Source organism: Enhydra lutris, unplaced genomic scaffold (genome assembly GCF_002288905.1).
Source record: "Enhydra lutris kenyoni isolate GAN:26980312 unplaced genomic scaffold, ASM228890v2 scaffoldscaffold45, whole genome shotgun sequence".
Classification (NCBI taxonomy): Eukaryota; Metazoa; Chordata; class Mammalia; order Carnivora; family Mustelidae; genus Enhydra; species Enhydra lutris.
Genome location: NW_019154129.1, coordinates 12229468 through 12248684, shown reverse-complemented (window position 1 = coordinate 12248684; position 19217 = coordinate 12229468). Strand labels below are relative to the sequence as shown.

Here is a 19217-nt window from a genome sequence, read left to right as displayed (position 1 = left end):
GTCCTGGAAAATGTGGAACATAAGGTCAATCTTTAGCACTGTTGCCTGTACTATACAATCAATATTTATTTATACTGTTGTACACCTTGTTGTGTTATCTTTTTTATCTCTGTCTCTGTTTTTTTAATACCGCTCTCTTTTTTTTTTTAAGATTTTATTTATTTATTTGACAGAGATCACAAGTAGGCAGAGAGGCAGGCAGAGAGAGAGAGAGCGAGCGAGGAAGGAAGGGAAGCAGGCTCCCCACCAAGCAGAGAGCCTGACGCAGGGCTCGATCCCAGGACCCTGGGATCACGACCTGAACTGAAGGCAGAAGCTTCAACCCACTGAGCCACCCAGGTGCCCCGATTTTTTAATTTTTTAAGTTACCTGTGTACCCAGCGTGGGACTCAAACTTATACCCCAGAGGGGTGCCTGAGTAGCTCAGTTGGTCAAGCATCTGCCTTTAGCTCAGGTTATGATCCCAGCCAAGGTCCTGGGATTGAGTCCAGCATCAGGCTCCTTGCACAGTGGGGAGCCTGCTACTCCCTCTGTGTGCTCTGCCTGCTGCTTCTCCTGCTTGTGCACGCATGCACTCTGTCTCTCTGACAAAATCTTTAGGAAAAAAAAAAGAACCCGAGATCAAGGGTTACATGCTCCACTGACTGAGTCATTCAGGTACCCCCTAGAAAATCTAAAACACTCCATTCCTTTACCACACACTTTTTTTCTTTTTTTTTTGGACAGCTTCAGCAAAATTTCCTAGTGTGTGTATTCAGTGTCGTATTTGTCTTGCTCTTTGTGTTTGCAAAATCCGACTAGAGGACCCAAAAGGAGAAAAGTGGAGTGACTAGTGCTGTAGATTATTCTTTCTTGCCTTTGCGTTTGGCTTTTCTAGGGCACGTTGTCCAGTTTTAAAGTTATCGTTCAAGTGCAAATGCCTAAAGGTAGAAGGGCAAAGAGGCAGTGATATTTGCCTGTTGGGCAGCTTGTATTTCCTCTTTGGTGTGCAGAGTCTTGGCCCTGAGGGGGTGTGCAAAACAACAACAAACCCAGCACAGTCCTTGATCACATGGAGTTGGCTGTCACCTGGGGGAAACTCGAAATAGTAAAATCGCTTCCTTTTTTTTTTTTTTTTAAGATTATTTATTTATTTGAGAGAGAGAGAAAGAGAGAGAGATCACAAGTAGGCAGAGAGGCAGGCAGAGAGAGAGGGGGAAGCAGGCTCCCCGCTGAGCAGAGAGCCCAATGCGGGGCTTGATCCCAGGACCCTGAGATCATGACCTGAGTGGAAGGCAGAGGCTTAACCCACTGAGCCACCCAGGTGCCCCATAAAATTGCTTTGTTTATGATTGTCATTCTGACACAGTATTTTAGGAGGTCAGGAAGGTGAAGAGCTGAGAAACAGAAAAGACTGAAGAACTTGAACTGAACCCATTGGGGTTAGGTGAAAGTACAGTAAGAGAAAAGAAGCAGCCAAAGAAAGGGGGAAGCCCTCTTTAATCAGTACTTAGTATCTCACTGAAAACATACTATGATGAAAATGTCTTTCATAAAGAGACTGCTGGAATGGGGATTCTTAACCTGAATTCTGGGTCTGTGGGTTAACTTTAGGGGCCCGTGGTTACTCTGGAATGTCATTGACAACATTTTTTATATGTAATTGTCCTGGAGAGAGAGTCTACAGCTGTCATCTGATTCTGAAAGGGATTTGCAAACAAAAAGGGTTAATGATTATTTTATTCTGGCAAATACCCTTCCTACCTATCTTCAGAAGTGCATGTCTCTGAATTTCTGTTTTCAGATGAGGAAGTATTTGGGTGGAAGATTAGAGACGGGATCCATAGCATTCCTTTATAAACAAACAGCTTTTCACCAAACACTGTCATGGGACATGCATGAGAGTTCATGCAAAGGACCGTGCCTTCCCGTGAAAGTGGTGGTCTAATTCTGTTTCCAGGAACAGGGTGGCTAACGCACCCTCCCTTACTAGTGTGGTTGAGGTTCCAGGTCTGCCCTCAGGGACCTTACAGTCAAGTGTAGTGGATACAGAATTAGAGCTAAGTAAGAGTGTTGCGGATGGGGTGAACTGAGGATGCAGAAACCACAGGCTTTTTGGAAGGTCAGGATGTTTTCAAGAAGCTGATGGACTATTGGAAACAAGGTGTGAAAGAGTATAGGGAGCCCTGGCTCACCAGCCAAAAAGCTCTGGGCAGGTCCAGGAACAGTGGCTAATCCAGGACCAATTCTTTCTGTTGCTTGGACGCACTAGCCTAAGACACTGTCCTAGAACCACTGTCGCTTAGCACGGGCAGCAGCAAATGGAAGCCATCTGTTTTGGAGCAAATAACTTAGCTTCCCTAGACTGCAGCCACCAAACTAGGCTGAGCTCAGAGTTCCTGAGGATGCTGGAGGAACTGAGCTCCTGAGTATCTGGCCTGGCTTTGTTTTCCATTTATTTTTAAAAATTAAGTAAGCTTTACACACATCATGAGTCTTGAACTCAAGACCCTGTAAATCAAGAGTCACATGCTCTACTGACCGAGCCAGCCCTTTGCCCTCTGCCACCACTTTAACTGTGGATGCTGCACTCATTGTATTTGCTTTATGTATTGGCCCTTTTTGTAGGGTTTGGTTTAGAGAAAGGATTGAGGGGCGCCTGGGTGTCTCATTTGTTTGAGTGTCTGGCTTTTGGTTTCAGCTCTGGTCATGATCTCAGGGTTGTGGGACTGAGCCCCGCATGGAGCTCTGTGCTCAGCGCAGAGTCTGCTTGGGATTCTCTCCCTCCCTCCCTCTCTGCCCCCCTCTCTCCTGCTCATGATCTGTCTCTCTCTCTTTCTCTCCCAAATAAATAAATAAAAATAAAATCTTTTTTAAAGGGGGGGTGGTGATGCGGCGCCTGGTTAGCTCCGTGGGTTGAGCCTCTGCCTTCAGCTTGGATCGTGATCTCAGGGTCCTGGGATCGAGCCCCACCTTGGGCTCTGCTTAGCGAGGAGCCTGCCTCCCCACAACCCCGTCTGTCTTCTCTGTCTGCTTGTGATCTCTCTGTCAAATAAATAAAATCTTTAAAAAGCGGGGGGGGGGGGATAAAAAAAAAAAAAAAAAAAAAAAAGGGGGGGGGGGAGATACCTCACAGAGCCCTGAACCACAGGGTCCACTGCCTTTCTTGGCCTATAAGTTGTTGAATATTTGCCATACCCATCTTGTCTACCTTCTTTTTTCCAAAAGTTATTCATTCATTATTGCCTAATCATGTCCTTAGGCAACAGTAGATGTTCCGGGCTATTTGAATTTTTTCCTGATAATAATTAATGGAGACAATGATGTTTGACCAGTTCTTGGGAACTTTTGGGAATTATAGGCACCCACTTCATGTATCTTTAATTCATGTAGTTTCCATGAGGGCTACCTCATGGAAAAGGAAATTACTCAGTTTTACAGTGGCAAACTGTTGTTTCTTTGTTTTAAGTTGTGATCACTGTAGCATTTTTTACTTTTCCCCCCTGCAATAATGATAACTTTATTCCTTGGTGTATTTCCTCCAAAATGTGTGTAGAGACAGGATGTGGGCTTGTTAGGAGGTTCTACAGCTGTTGCATTCTTTGGGTTGACCCCTTCCCTAGAGTAACAAACATGAAAATGTTGCTGTGGTTCCTTTCTGTCCAGAGCCAGCTGGAGGAATAAGGGATTTTTACAGTGGGAGACATCAGGAAGTGTCAGGTGATTGTGCTTGCCTGGGGTGGAGGAGTGTTGGCAAGCATTTACCTTGACTGTTAAAATTTTGCCAATCCATTTTTTTTTTTAAGATTTTATTTATTCATTTGACAGAGATCACAAGTAGGCAGAGAAGCAGGCAGAGAGAGGAGGAAGCAGGCTCCCTGCTGAGCAGAGAGCCCGATGTGAGGCTCGATCCCAGGACCCGAGCAGAAGGCAGAGGCTTTAACCCACTGAGCCACCCAGGCGCCCCTGCCAATCCATTTCTTTATTTTTTTTATTTTTTAATTTTTTTGCCAGTCCATTTCTTTAAAAAGAAAGGGGCATTGGGGTGGGGGGAGGATGCCATAAGGCAGGTTCTGCTTCCAATCAGGCTTTAAAACAAAATCTGAAAGGTGTGTTCTCAGTATTTCTTTCTGTGGCATGTAAGAAAGCCATTTTAAAACCAATGCAATGCAGCATGTCTCCTTCAAATATGAAACTGTTAGTTGAGCATAAAGCATCCCATTCTTGGTTCTCTGACCTGGCCAATCTCCTCCCTCACCCCATCAGTAGAAATGTATGCAGTAAAAATGCTTATTCACTAGCCAGTCATTTTTCTTATTTCTGGGATTCTTTTCCTTTTCCCTTTTTTTTTTTTTTTTTTTTTTTTTTTTTAAAATAAAAAGTAGGCTCCACACCCAGTATGGGGCTTAAACTCAGGCCCCTGAGATCAAGAGTCACATGTTCTACCAACTGAGCCAGCCAGGCACCCCTTTGGGATTCCTTTTTAACTATCTTATTTGTCATCTGGTCTTTGAGAATACCTTGATTCTGAGAATACCCCAAATTCTGGAAATCATTCATTGACTCAGCAAACCCTGATTGGGTGCCTTGTATTGGGCAATAGGAGAAAAAGATAAATGAACAGTAATCTGGAATGTAAATAAATACTATAATGGGATATAAGTGCTATAATAGATCATAAAAGGCTCCCTTAGGTAACTCTTAACATCAGGCCTCCAAGATCATCAAGCTCCTTGTTTTCTAAACCTTATTTTTAGAAGTAGCAATACTGCATTTTTGAAGGAAGAATATAAAGGAATAGGGGAGCAGCTCTGGCTGAAATAGTTGGGGGTAGCTCACAGCCTTTCCTGCTCTTCCTCATGTTAAATACCATCCTCCCTGCAGCTTACTGAGAAATGCCTCTCATTTTATTTATTTATTTTTAAATGTTATGTATTTGAGAGAGCACAGAAGGGGGGAGAGGCACAGGTAGAAGGAGAAGTAGGCTCCCTGCTGAGCAGGGAGCCCCATGTGGGGCTCCGTCCTGGGACACCAGGATCATGACCTGAGCTGAAGGCAGCTTAACCTACTGAGCCACCCAGGCGCCCACCTCTTGTTTTATAAATGAGGATGTTGGAGTTCCAGAAAGTCCTGTAATACAGCTAGCCAGTGCAGGCCGGGTAATAGAACTTGGTTCTCTTGATTCTTAGCCTGCTTGTCAGTCATGCACCAGACTGATAGAGGATCATTAGATTTCTTCCAGCGTTTTGTTCCATTACACAAAGAAGTCAGTACTGTCAGGGGTTTCATTTCTACCTGGCTTCATTACTGAACTTGAAGCTTTAAAGGTTTTGCCTCCTAGTGATCCCAATACAAATTAGTCCTGTTCCCAGGAAAGTACTGTGATTCTTTTCATTGTCATCTGTGGACAGTGCCAGGTTGCCCCATCTAGTAGTAGCCTTTCCTATTTTCTGGTGTAAATTCAGTTTCCCCAGAAATTTCTGGAAATGATATTTGATAAAGGTGTTGCAGTGTGAAGCACAGTGCCAAAATCTCATCTTGTCTCTGTAAACTGATGAAGGGATGAGAAGAATATTAGATGAATGTCCTTTCTTGAATCATCTTAGTGCTGCTGCTGAGTTTCAGGCAGGGTTTCTCAACCTTGGTGCTACTGACATTTTGGGCTGGATAATGATTTGTGGTGGCGGGTGTGTGAGTGCATGCATGCATGTGTGTGCATACGTGCACTTGTGTTTGTGCTTTCTGTGCATTGCAGGGTGTTAAGCAGTGTCCCTGGCCTCTACCTGCTAGATACTGGTCGAATGGCCTACATCCCAGTTGTGACAACCAAACACATCTTCAGACATTGCCAGATAACCCATGGGGATGGGCGTATGCCAGAATGGTCCCCAGCTGACCACCATTGGGTTGGGGATTGAGTGTCATGAGATAAAAATGCAAATCAGATTTATCACAGAGTCAAGTAAGTTTTTCAGTTAACTAAACCTTTATTTATAGTGATCAGCTATTCTAAAGAAACAAAACAACATGCCCTGTCCTCCATCCTGACTCTCCATAGCATGAAGGGAACCTTCATCCAACTCACGTTCAGAGTGTCCCTGAAAACGTTTGAACTTCGGTGATCATCTTTTAGATCCTTTTCAAAATTTATTGTGCTAGAAATTCCAAGATTTTTCTGTTCCTTTCTTGGTACCTAGTGTTATCAGAATGAAAACAGAGGTTCTTCACAGTGAGCTTTGTGTGACCCCAATACAGATTTGATGTTGCCTGTAAGGGTTTTCACTGAGACAGGGGTATTTCCATTTCTTGTCTTAAAGTATATAGGGGGTTGCCTGGCTGGCTCAGTCAGTTAAGCATCTGCCTTCAGCTCAGGTCATGATCCCAGAGTCCTGGTTAGTGGGGAGCCTGCCTCTCCCTCTGCTTGCTACTCCCCCTGCTTGTGTGCCTGCTTGCTCTCCCCCTCTGACAAAATAAATAAATAAAATCTGAAAAAAAAAAAAAAAAAAAGTGGGGTATGAGAACACTTGTTAACTTTAAACTTTAAGGGACACTTTCTTCAGTTAACATTATACAACATGTTGCAGTTCTAGAAGTAATTTATCTAATTAAATTCTCATACCCCAGGACTGAGTAGATTTTAGACACTCGGCACATGCAGAGTTACTGCTGTCCTTACAGGTGAAGAAACTGATATTCTGACAAGTAGCCAGTCCAAGGCCACCCAGCTGGTGTGTGACAGAACCAGGCTTTGTTCTCAGTTGTACCTGACTAGAACCTGGGCTTCACCACTTCCCTGCTCTTCCTTTTAGCCTGTGTGGCCTTGGCTGAGGTCAGTTCAAGTAGCATTTGTTGGGTACCTGCTACAGGTCATCTCTAAAGGTCATGTGGGGATCCCTTGCCACGCCTCCTCCTGTGTCACTTCAGCATGTCAGCATTGTGTTGTACAGAAAGGACTTGGATGCATATGCTTGCTGTTAGACTGCTCTGTGCCCCTGACCCCTATACCAGTGGTGGTAGGGTTCCCTGGGAAAGCTGAACTCCTTACTCTGAGAAAGTCCCCACAGCTGCTGTTGCTGGTCCCCTGCTGTCATAGACAAAGCTTTTGTAGGATGGAGCCAGCTTCTTGGAGTTACCGGTTCTGAGTTGGGCTTGTTTCCTTGACCCCACTCCACTTACCCTCCCCACCCTTTCCTTCCCTCCACACCCCCATCAGAATCTAGGCAGCCCTTCCCTCCACCCATCACTGTGAAAAAGCCTGGGAATAATAGCTAACCCTGTAGGCCTGTGTGAACATGTTAAGACCCTTTACAGGTCCAAAGTGAGATATAGGAAGCACCTTGTTAGAATGACCAATACCTTGGCCTGTGGAGTTCCTAATCTTACATGAAGTTTATGTTGACATACTTCCTATCAATTGCACTACTGTTCCCAAGTTAGACATGTATTTTTAGTAGAGAAGATGGGACTATATATATATATATATATTTTTTTTTTAAGATTTTATTTATTTATTTGACAGAGATCACAGTCAGGCAGAGAGGCAGGCAAAGAGAGTGGGGGAAGCAGGCTCCCCGCTGAGTAGAGAGCCCGATGCAGGGCTCGATCCCAGGACCCTGAGATCACGACCTGAGCTGAAGGCAGAGGCTTAACCCACTGAGACACCCAGGTGCCCCTATATACATATATTTTTAAGATGTATTTATTTATGAGGTGAGGGAGGGGCAGAGGGAGAGAATCTCCAAGCAGACTCCTCACTGAGGGCAGAGGCCAGCATGGGGCTCCATCCTACAACCCATGAGGTCACAGCCTGAGCTGAAACCAAGAGTTGAATGCTTAACCGACTGAGCCACCCAGGCACCCCAGGAATGAGTAGATTTTAGACACTCGGCACCTGTAGAACATGCTTTTAGATTCTTGAAACCAGATCTTCTATTTTTCTGTAGTTACTATGGTGATAGGTGCTATAGAGATGTGCAAATCCTATTGTGACCTCTCCTTGGTACAAGGATGCCGTAAGTCTCTGGCTTCATTGTCCACCAAGGCCTGGCAGGTCTGGCTGCCTCCCTTCATGCACTGAGTGGTAGAGGCACTGTCCTCCCCTCTGAGACCAGCTGTCTCCAACCTTGGCCTGCCCTGCTAGTCAACAAAAGCACGGCTCGCCAGGGAACAATCGTCTCGGGTTGCGGTGTAATCCGAGTGAGTGAAGGTGAGTTTTGTCGATGGGCAGCACCAGGTTCTGAAGCTTCTGAAGCTTCAAATGGGAGCCTGAGCATTAACTTCTCAGAAATCATAGGACTGAGCTAACTTTTTTTTTTTTTTTTTTTTTTTTTTTTAAGTAGACAGGCAGGCAGAGAGAGAGAGGGAAGCAGGCTCCCTGCTGAGCAGAGAGCCCGATGCGGGACTCGATCCCAGGACCCTGAGATCATGACCTGAGTCGAAGGCAGAGGCTTAACCCACTGAGCCACCCAGGCGCCTCTGAGCTAACTTTTCATACAAAGAAACAAATGGCACTCAGTGGTTTAGAAAACCCCTCCACTGCACATGTAAATGCAGTGTAGTATAGCCTCATTTTCCATTTTGCTAGTAGTCTGTGGTGATATCCTACTAATTGCACATCCATGTTAGCTGGGATATAGGAGGAGTGAGCTTGAATTCAGGAAGGACTCAGGTTTCACCCCAACTCCTATTATTAACTTTCTAAGTGACCTTGGCCGTATTACTTAAAGCTCTCAGTCTTTATTTCTTCCCAGTCAATGGGACCCCGCTTGAGAGTGACTTAACCTGGTATGCCCGGGTCTTTTATTTTATTTTATTTTTTTAATTTTTAATTTTTTAGATTTTATTTATTTATACATCAGAGAGAGAGAGAGCACAAGCAGGCAGAGTGGCAGGCAGAGGCAGAGAGAGAAGCAGGCTCGCCGCTGAGCAAGGAGCCCGATGTGGGACTCGATCCCAGGACTCTGGGATTATGCCTTGAGCGGAAGGCAGCGGCTTAACCGGCTGAGCCACCCAGGCATCCCTGCCCGGGTCTTTTAGACTTCGGTCTGGCGCTCTTCCTCTGTACCATCCTCCCAAGGTAAACTTGAGGACCTTCTATTCTTGCGGGGGTGCTGCTGAGCCTCTGCTAAGTCTCTCTGTAGAGAGGAAAGCACCTGGGAGCTGATAACACTTCATTTTCCAAAATGAAGATTCAGCAGAAGCATCCTAATTAGTCACTGTCCCTCGACGCCCAAATGCTGTTCGTAGTCACCATATCTATGAGAGAAGCTGAATCCACATGCGACAACTGTTACATCCGAGTGAACAGGAATAATGGCAACTCTGCTTAAGCTACAGGACACATTTTCAAGATTGTTCTAAAGTTGGAATAATTTTCACTTGATGGTACCTAGGGGTGACCCATGGACTTGTCAGCGTTTCTTATGTTAAAAGATGTCTGGTGCCTATTCTTTTTTTTTTTTTTTAAGATTTTATTTATTTATTTGACAGAGATCACAAGCAGGCAGAGAGGCAGGCAGAGAGAGAGGAGGAAGCAGGCTCCCTGCTGAGCAGAGAGCCTGATGTGGGGCTCGATCCCAGGACCCTGAGTATATGACCTGAGCCAAAGGCAGCGGCTTAACCCACTGAGCCACCCAGGCGCCCCGCTGGTGCCTATTCTTATATGGTCCTTACCATTTTAGAATTCAGTCAGGGCTTCAGCCCCCACCCCACGTGCTTCTCATGGGAAAGAGTCTTTGTGTCATCAGCCCTGAGACCTGGTCCTCTTATATGAGGTGGGGTGATGCTCAGGGAACAGGGGAATCATATTTATTTCATTCATAGTAGCAAGTCTTTTTACCAGGACTTCTCTTTGGCAGCAGCAACAGTAGACTCCTAGCCCGAACTCTGAGCTCTTTTCAGTGCTTCAGGTTTCATCCCAGTGTTTGCTCTGAGTGCTTGCTCACTTGTATTTCAGCATGCTGGAGATGAGCACGCCCCTGTCCCGAGTAAAAGAAAGGGTGCTGGAGAAGTCGTGGACTTCCTGAGTGGTCAGGTTTTGAGGTTACTAAGAGGCTAGTGCCTCTGGACTAGGTAGTGGTTGTTTTGGTTTCGGGTTGCTTATTGTCCAGATGTGCAAATGTGTGCTTAGTAAATTTGATGCAAGAGTGTTGTGCCCCTGGAGTCTACTTTTCCAGGATTCCTTGTCTGAAACTCAATCTTGAGCAGCAGGTTAATAGTCATCCAGTCGATGAACTGTGGGATTGAATTCATCCAGTGATTAAAATGAAAGGGATGGGGGCGCCTGGGTGGCTCAGATGCTTAAGCATCTGCCTTCGGCTCAGGTCATGATCCCAGGGTCCTGGGATCGAGTCCCACATTGGGCTCCCTGTTCGGCAGGGAGTCTGCTTCTCACTCCCTCTCTGTTCCCCCTGCTTGTGCTCTCTCTCTCTCTCTCTCTCTCTCTCTGTGTCAAATAAATAAATAAAAATAAAATCTTTAAAAAAAAAAAAATGAAAGGGATGAAGGTTGTGTGTAAGATTTCCCGAGGAGTGGCAGCACCAGAGTTCAGAGGAGAGTTCGTGCTGTTCCTTGTATAAACTCTGACGCTGTTGACCCCGATGATGTGGTTTCTTCAGAGTTTTGGGAGGCCTCTGTCTTCAGGTGTCCTGTTGGGTTAGTGCTGATTCAATCCCACACACGGCTCCCAGCATCTGCAATGAGAAGACCTCGGGTGTGACCTGCTCAGAGTTATCTGTTGATTCACTGGATTTTGTCTTCTTTCTCAGTGTTTCATAATCATTCAGCTGCTCATTTTCTTTCTTTTTCTTTTAAAGATTTTATTTATTTATTTGACAGAGCACACAAGCAGGGGAAGTGGCAGACAGGGAGAGGGAGAAGCAGGCTCCCCACAGGGAGCCCGATGTGAGGCTCAATCCCAGGACCCTGGGATCATGACCTGAGCCAAAGGTAGACACTTAACCAACGGAGCCACCCAGGTGCCCCTTAGCTGCTCCTTTTTTTTTTTAAAGCTTTTATTTGTTTATTTGACAGACAGAGATCACAAGTAGGCAGAGAGAGAGAAGGAAGCAGGCTCCCCGCCGAGCAAAGAGCCCGACGCGGGGCTCAATCCCAGAACTCTGGGATCATGACCTGAGGCGAAGGCAGAGGCTTTAACCCACTGAGCCACCCAGGTGCCCCATAAATAAAATCTTTAAAAAAAAACTAACTAAATAAATAAATAAACTGTGCCAAAGGGTCTCTCCACTCTTGAGAGTTTCCTGGTGCCCTAAGGTTAGAAAAGCTCACCTGGAGTGTCTTTTAGAGCAGTATATAGTATATATAACTAGTATATAGTTCTGGGTTCATTCTCCATTTTTTTGGTAGCATTTGTATAACTTAACATTTATTACGAAGTGTTTTCACAGTCATTATCTTACTTGATCCTTCCAGTGGTCTTGTGGTATGGAACACTGGGCAAGTATTCATTCCTACAGGTAAAAAAGAGAGAGAGATTTGGAGCTCTGAAGAGATGTGCCTTCCTGCCCCTGGTTTCTTCCCTCAGTAGTAGCTCTAGGGTTCTTTGTTCCCAGACCATATATAGGGTTTATACGTAGGATGTTAGAATTTACTCTTTTTATGTTGACACATATTAAGAAAAGAATTTTTAGGTAAATAGTCTATTTATATCTGCTGAGGCCTGATGGGACCATGTGGCATCATTAAGAATTGACTTGGTCTGATTATGGTATTGGTAAATGGAAACAGATACCCTCTCACTTAAACGTGAAAAGCCTTTAGGGCATGTAGAGAAGGAACAGATCCTATAATCCAGAAAAGAGAGAGTCTGGGATTCTTGTATTCTGTGCTTATCTAAAAATGTGGTTTCTGTGAGAGATAGTATATTATTTTTGAAATGTGTATTATTTTTGAAATGTGACCCTCCTGAATGTCACAATCTAAGTGGGTAAGATCATAGACAAAGATGTATACAGTTGAAAGGTATTTATTGAATGCAAAGAGTAGAAAACACCCACAAAACCATGGGCTGTAGGAAGGAAGCTGCGCTAGTGACCAGAGGTAGGCTTTCAGAGGAAAAAATCTTGAGTCTTCATACTTCCAGTACTGGCTAAGAAAAGTAAGCAGAGCCCAATGGAGTGCCTGCCCTCATAGGCACATGAGTGAGAAGTAGCCTCCTGGGGTGGGGGAGTACATATGGAGCAGGGCCTGTTTGGAGGCTCAGAGTGGAACAGGGAGGAGTACCCAGCTCTGATGTGAAGAGAACAGCTGAGGCAGGGACTCAGGGGAGACTGGGCCTTCTGGAGCCCCCAGGGAGGGGAGCAGCAGAGAAAACACAACACAGCTGGGTGTATGCGGAAGCCAACCTAACTGGGATAAGAATGGCCTTGGCCAGCTTAGAGGCATGGGAAACACAAACAGGTCATTAGAAAATTCAGACCGTAAGAAAGAGCGGGAAGGGAAAAGGGAAGGGAGGGAGATCGGCAGAAAGACAAAAACAAATTACATACTAGTTAGAGGCCTAATACCCAATTTAAAATTTTTTCCCCAATTAAAAAAATTTTTCCCCCGTAATCTCTACACCCAAAGTGGGGCTCAAACTCACTACCCCAAGATCAAGAGCCACATGGCTCTTCTGACTGAGCCAGCCAGGTGCCTCTGTCATTTTATTTTTGAAGATTTTATTTATTTATTTGACAGATCACAAGTAGGCAGAGAGGCAGACAGAGAGAGAGGGAAGCAGGCTCCCTGCCGAGCAGAGAGTGTGATCACAACCAGAGCTGAAGGCAGAGGCTTTAACCCACTGAGCCACCCAGGCGCCTCTGCTATTTTAGAAGTTAACCAGTATTTTCTTGTCCCACCGCCATTTAGCTAGCTTTCTCAGTAGGCATTCTGTTTTTGCATCTACGACAGTTAGAACTCAAGTTGGAGACTGCCCAGGTACTGACCTGTAAGTGATTTGGGACATGGCATTGGACTCTGAGAAACTGAGTCTGAGGGAGTTTTGATGATCTGTCTTGTAGGAAGCTTCTGTTTTAACTGGGGAGACACGATGACAGCACTTGTGAAAGCAGAAGAATAATCACCTCCTATTAATGTGATGCCAGTTCTATACAGGAGTAAACTCTGAGCCGGGAACATCTTCTGGTAAGCAGGCAGAGATTCCTGGTGCCCAACCACAAGCTGTTTAGTGGGGAGGGATGGGAGCTATGGCCGACCCAGTACAAGAGTCTGAGCAGCTGCTTACTCCTTCCCTGTGGCTGTTTCCTCCCCTGCACATTGGGATAACAATACAAGCTCATATTGTGGGCAACTGTAGCTGGTCACTGTCAGTTCCAGAGGCAGGTGGGAGAATTGTGCTAATTTCAGGGAGCTGGTTGCCATGCGTTTTCTTACCCCTTCCCACACCTTGCTCTCTAGTGCCGGCTGATCTCAGCAACCTGCTCCCTTCTTCAGTGATTTTCCAGGGCAAAGAAAAATAATCAAAATGGAAAAGAATTATTATAGATTAAGTCTTTATTGTGCCTTTTTGTTTTGTTTATTTATTTTAGAGGGAGAGTGCAGGCACAGGGAACAGCATAGGGAGAGGGAGAGAAAGAATATCAGACTCTCCATCAAGTGGTTGTCGGACACAGGGCTTGGTCTCACGAATCTGAGATCATGACCTGAGCCGAAATCAAGAGTCAGACCCTTAACCGGCTGAGCCACCCAGGTGCCTCTGTGGCGCTTTGAATCACCAGCTGAGGAATGAGTGATAATATAGTTCTGTCTGGTAGCATAGCACTGAGTTTCTGAGGTTTGTAGGCTGTGAGTGTCCATGGAGGAGGATATAGTATTTTTGAACACATCTGTTCTTTCAGGAGCCCTAGTGCCTTGAGCCTGCAATTTACCAGGTACAAAGGCTTTGAAATAAGGGTTCTGGATCTGCTGGGCAGGTCCACAGGAACTTCCTTTGCTGGAAGGCACATTGGTAATAGGACATCGTTGTTGCTTCTGTCTGGTGCAGGAGTAAAAACCTGTGTCAGGTGAACAGCTAGTACAGAAGTTACGGAGGTAGATTTTATAAACAGAGGGTCACAGATGGACCTTTCTGAAATTTGTAAGAGCACAGTAAAGGTCCAGGTGACTTCCTATGGAAGTTAGTGCAGTGAAGGATTTTACTTTATTTTTTTTTTAAAGATTTTATTTATTTATTTATTTATTTTAAAAGATTTTATTTATTTATTTGTCAGAGAGAGAGAGGGAGAGAACGAACACAGGCAGACAGAGTGGCAGGCAGAGGCAGAGGGAGAAGCAGGCTCCCCACAGAACAAGGAGCCCGATGCGGGACTCGATCCCAGGACGCTGGGATCATGACCTGAGCCGAAGGCAGCGGCTTAACCAACTGAGCCACCCAGGCGTCCCAAGATTTTGTTTATTTATTTGACAGAGAGAGATCACAAGTAGACAGAGAGGCAGGCAGAGAGAGGGAGGGAAGCAGGCTCCCTGCCAAGCAGAGAGCCCGATGCGGGACTCGATCCCAGGACCCCGAGACCATGACCCGAGCCGAAGGCAGCAGCTTAACCCACTGAGCCACCCAGGCACCCCAGGATTTTACTTTAGCTGGTTTGCTTGGGCCAGTTCCTTTCTCTGTCTCTCTCCCTTTCTTCTCCCCCCCTCTCCCCCCCTTCGAGAGAATTGGACCACTTTATATAAAAGAAGAAGCCGGGGCGCCTGGGTGGCTCAGTGGGTTATAAAGCCTCTGCCTTCAGCTCAGGTCGTGATCTCAGGGTCCTGGGATCAAGTCCTGCATCGGGTTCTCTGCTCAGAGGAGACCCTGCTTCCTCCTTTCTCTCTCTCTCTGCCTCCCTCTCTGCCTACTTGTGATCTCTGTCTGTCAAATAAATAAATAAATCTTTAAAAAAATAAAAGAAGCCAATTAGCTAAAAAGTCAAATAGTGTTTACCTTTCCAGACTGTCTTCCTGTTATCATCAGTGTATTTACAGTGTATATATACATACACATGTATTTTTTTTAAGATTTATTTTAGAGATTGAGAGAGCACTCGTGTGAGTGGGAGGAGGGGGAGAGGGAGAGAGAGAATCCGTAAGCAAACACCCTGCTGAGCATAGCGCCCCATGTGGTGTTCAGTCTTACATCCCTGAGATCATGACCTGGACTGAAATCAAGAGTCGGACACTTAACTGACTGACCCACCCAGGTGCCACTTTTACTTATATACTTTTTTTTTTTTTAAGATTTTTTTATTTTTATTTTTATTTATTTATTTATTTTGAAGATTTTATTTACTTATTTGACAGAGACATCACAAATAGGCAGAGAGAGGGAAAGCAGGCTCCGCGCTGAGCAGAGAGCCTGATGTGAGGCTTGATCCTAGGACCCTGGGATCATGACCTGAGCTGAAGGCAGATGCTTAATCGACCGAACCACCCAGGCGCCCCTACTTACATACTTTTGCATATACTTTTAGTCAGCATTTTGAGTCCTTTATGTAAAACAAGTGTATGTAGATTTTTTCATAGTGGGTGTAGCCTATCAGCTTGTCCCATCTGTGCCAAGATTCTTTTGTTTATTATCCTTCCGAGCAGTCCTACCCTGTATTGTTAGGCTTTGTGACTTTTTTTTCTAACATCATAGTATGGCTACTTACCATTTTGGTACAGATTACTATTAGTACTTCTTTACGTGTATTTCCCAGAGTGAAATCTTTTTTGTTGTTGATGTTCAACAACAAAAGGGGGAGAGAGAAACCTAAGCAGACTCCAGGGAGAGTGAGGCAGCTTCTTGTTGATGAGAGGTTGAAGTCTAGAAAGGTTTTACATTTATGATTTGGCCTCTGGTTTTCTAGGAAGTCCAGTGGTTGCTACAAAGAAGAAGGATTTGAGTGTAGAGGCCAGTCAGACCAAGTTTGGACACATAGTTTTTCAGAGAATGAAGTGAATTGTTTCTGACATTACAAGGTGGTTTCTGCATGCCGCACCACACAGCCACTCCCTTGAAGAACAGGGACCAGGATACAGGGATGGTCAAAGGCTGCCTTCCCTGAGCCCGGCTTGTGTGGGTTGAATGTGCTAATGGAGCCTTCCCCAGAACATTTTGTGCAGATGGTGCTTTTAGGTCACAGTAAGGACTTAGTATTCTTGCCTCTAAGTGGAGTAAGACAGTATCTGTTTTTTTTTTTTAAACAAAATTGTTAAATCATATTTTGAGTTGAGGAACCTGTTGAAGTAGTCAACAACAGATTACTTTTTGTTGTCCACAGGTGCCATATTGTTGGCAATATGCACCAAACCACTGCCTGCCTGCTTTCTTTCCTTTTTGGATTTTTTTTAAGTCTTTATTAATGTAAGTAATCTCTACACCTAGGATGGCGCTTGAACTTATGACCCTGAGATCGAGAGTTGCATGCTCTTCCGACTGAGCCGGCCAGATGCTCCTCTTTTGGATTTTTTATTCAGCAAGTGTTTGTTGAGAACTTACTTTCTGGGCTCTCAAACTCCACCAGTGAAATAGACAGCTGTGGCCCTCCTTCTGGAGCCAGAGTTGGGCCTCCCTTGAGCTGAGAGGAAGGGATTAGGGACTCTCAGGCAGGACTGGCATTGAAGAAGGGGGAGGAACATATACTTGAAGGGAGACTAGCACAATTAAAGTACTAATGAGAAGACATCTTTGGAAGCTGGCTTTCCCTTCCTTCTTTCTTTTTTTTAAGATTTATCTATTTACTTTAGAGAGCATGTGTAAGAGAGTGGAGTGGGGTGGCGGAAGGAGTAAGAAACCTAAGCAGACTCCCTGCTGAGCACAGAGCCCAACACAGGGTTCCATTCCAGGACCCTGAGATCATGACCTGAGCCAAAAGCGGGGGCTTAATCCACTGAGCCACCCAGGTACCCCTGTATTTTTTTTTTTTTAAGAGTTTATTTATTTATGATGGAGAGATAGTGGGAGAGGGAACACCAGCAGTGGGAGCAGCAGGCAGAGGGAGAAGTAGGCTCCCTGCTGAGCAGAGAGCCCAATATGGGGCTCCATATGGGGCTCGATCCCAGAACCCTAGGATCATGACCTGAGCCGAAGGCAGATACTTAAGGACTGAGCCACCCAGGCACCCCACCTTTTGTATTTTTTTTTTAAGATTTTTTTTTTTTTAAAGATTTTATTTATTTATTTGACAGATCACAAGTAGGCAGAGAGGCAGGCAGAGAGAGACAGGAGGAGGAGGCAGGCTCCCCGCTGAGCAGAGAGCCCAATGGGAAACTCGATCCCAGGACCCTGAGATCATGACCTGAGCCGAAGGCAGAGGCTTCAACCACTGAGCCACCCAGGCACCCAACACCTTTTGTATTTTTAAGAGAAGCAAAAGGCCCTAATGATCCAGCAAGACTACGCCCTCCCAGAGTATGCAGTTATTAGCAAACGAAACCATTAATGATCAGGTTTAATCACATATATAATCACTGTCATGTAGCATGATAATTAGGTGCAAGCAATTTACCTAACTTACCATAACTAGTATCACAGACAACCAGATTGTACTTGTTCTTGTCTTTGCCTGCTTTTAGTTTCACATGCAAGCAGCACGGGAGCTGCAGTTTTCTGGTGCCTTGGAGTATGTCTTCAGCATGGCCACACGCACCTCTACCTGTCTAGAGGCTCTGGGACCTTTTACTCTGCCCTCTTCCCGCCACTGGGTGCCCACAGCTCCCAACCAGCACCCTCTTCTCTCAGCAACCTGAGTGCTGAGTGGCCCAGGATAAATCTTGGCTCACAGGGCCCCCGAGGACATAGAGCTCAGATGTTCTTTCTTAAAAGTCTGTAAAAGGAGGTCAGCATGGACAAACTGTGTGCTTATTCTGCCACCAACAAAGTCTGCCTTGACCCCTTGGTAGAAGAATGCAGGATGTATAGCTGGGCAGTCTTAGCTATCTCTGTGGTCTGCATTTTACTTTGTTCATGTTGTTCGTTGATCTAGAGGCCCTTCCTCTCTTCCCCAAATGCTGTCTTTCATTGAGGGTCCTGGGTAAGCCCTCCCTTCTCTGGGAAGCCTCTCTGAATACTCTTCTCTCCATGTGATGACCACCTACCTACCTTTACATTCTGGACTTCACATTAATAAACTGCATAGTTCATCAGCATTATTGGAGATGAGAGTATATCTAATTTGGAATTAAGAGAAAGTCCCGTTTTCTATATATTCTCGGTTTTTTCCCCCCAGCATATTGAGATATAATTGACAAGTAAAATTACAGTATATTTGAAGTATCCAATGCGATGATCTGTAATTATAGATTTCCACAATTGAACCCACATCCATCACCTCACATATTCTGTGATAATGCTTAGAAGCTATACTTCTCAGCAAACTTTAATTATGCAATAAATTGTTATTAACTCTAGTTACCAGGCTGTTCATTATATCCTGAGGCCTTACTCATCACTGAAAATTTGTATCCTTTTACCAAGCTCTCCCTATTGTCTCTTCCCTCAGTGCCTGGCAACCACCATTCAACTCTCTGTTTCTGTGACTTAAATCTTTTTTTTTTTATTTTTAAATTTTTATTTATTATTTTTTTAAGATTTTATTTATTTGACAGAGAGAGCACAGGTAGGCAGAGTAGTAGGTAGAAGGAGAGGGAGAAGCAGACTCCCTGCTGAGCAGCAAGCCTGACGTGGGCCTTGATCCTAGGACCCTGGGATCATGACCTGAAACGAAGTCAGATGCTTAACTGACTGAGTCACCCAGGTGCCCCTTAAATCTTTCTTTTAGGTTCCACATATAAGTGATACCATGCATGTCTTTGGCACATTTCACTTTCTGCTCTTTATTTTCCAAGTATTGTAGGACAACATCCATTAAGCCTCTATCAAAATATGAATGTAATCATATCTAATATTTAGTGAGTGCTTGTTACCATGTGGTAGGCACTATGCTAAAAGCCTCATACCTTCTATGTTCTCACTTAATCCTTCCTATCACTAATACCACTGTATCAATGCCAAATTTAAAGGCATGAAGGTTCAGAAAAAGCATGCTGAGCAAACCATATATTACAATATCTGAAAAGATAAAGAAAATATAATTACATGCCTAGCAAAAACTAGGAGTGAGTATATCTGTGGGGTGAGGTGGAGGCTGGCTTTTATTTTCTTCTTTATACCTTCGAAGGACCATTACTTAAACTTTTTTGTCCCCCTTGACACCTGTTTCTGTGTGGACTATGTAGAAAATACTCAGGAAGTAGATACT

General features: G+C 44.8%; 1 protein-coding gene across 2 annotated transcripts in view; it reads left to right on the top strand.

Moving 5' to 3' along the window:
• Positions 1-19217, top strand: part of LOC111156155 (heme oxygenase 2) — a 28162-nt gene that overhangs the window by 3442 nt on the left and 5503 nt on the right. Inside the window, exon 2 of one of the 2 annotated variants that reach the window (XM_022516846.1) lies at positions 12999-13122. The exons of the other annotated variant lie outside the window; for it this stretch is intronic. The gene's annotated coding sequence lies outside the window, so the exon portion shown is untranslated. The remainder of the gene's footprint in view (positions 1-12998; positions 13123-19217) is intronic. 2 annotated transcript variants of the gene reach the window in all.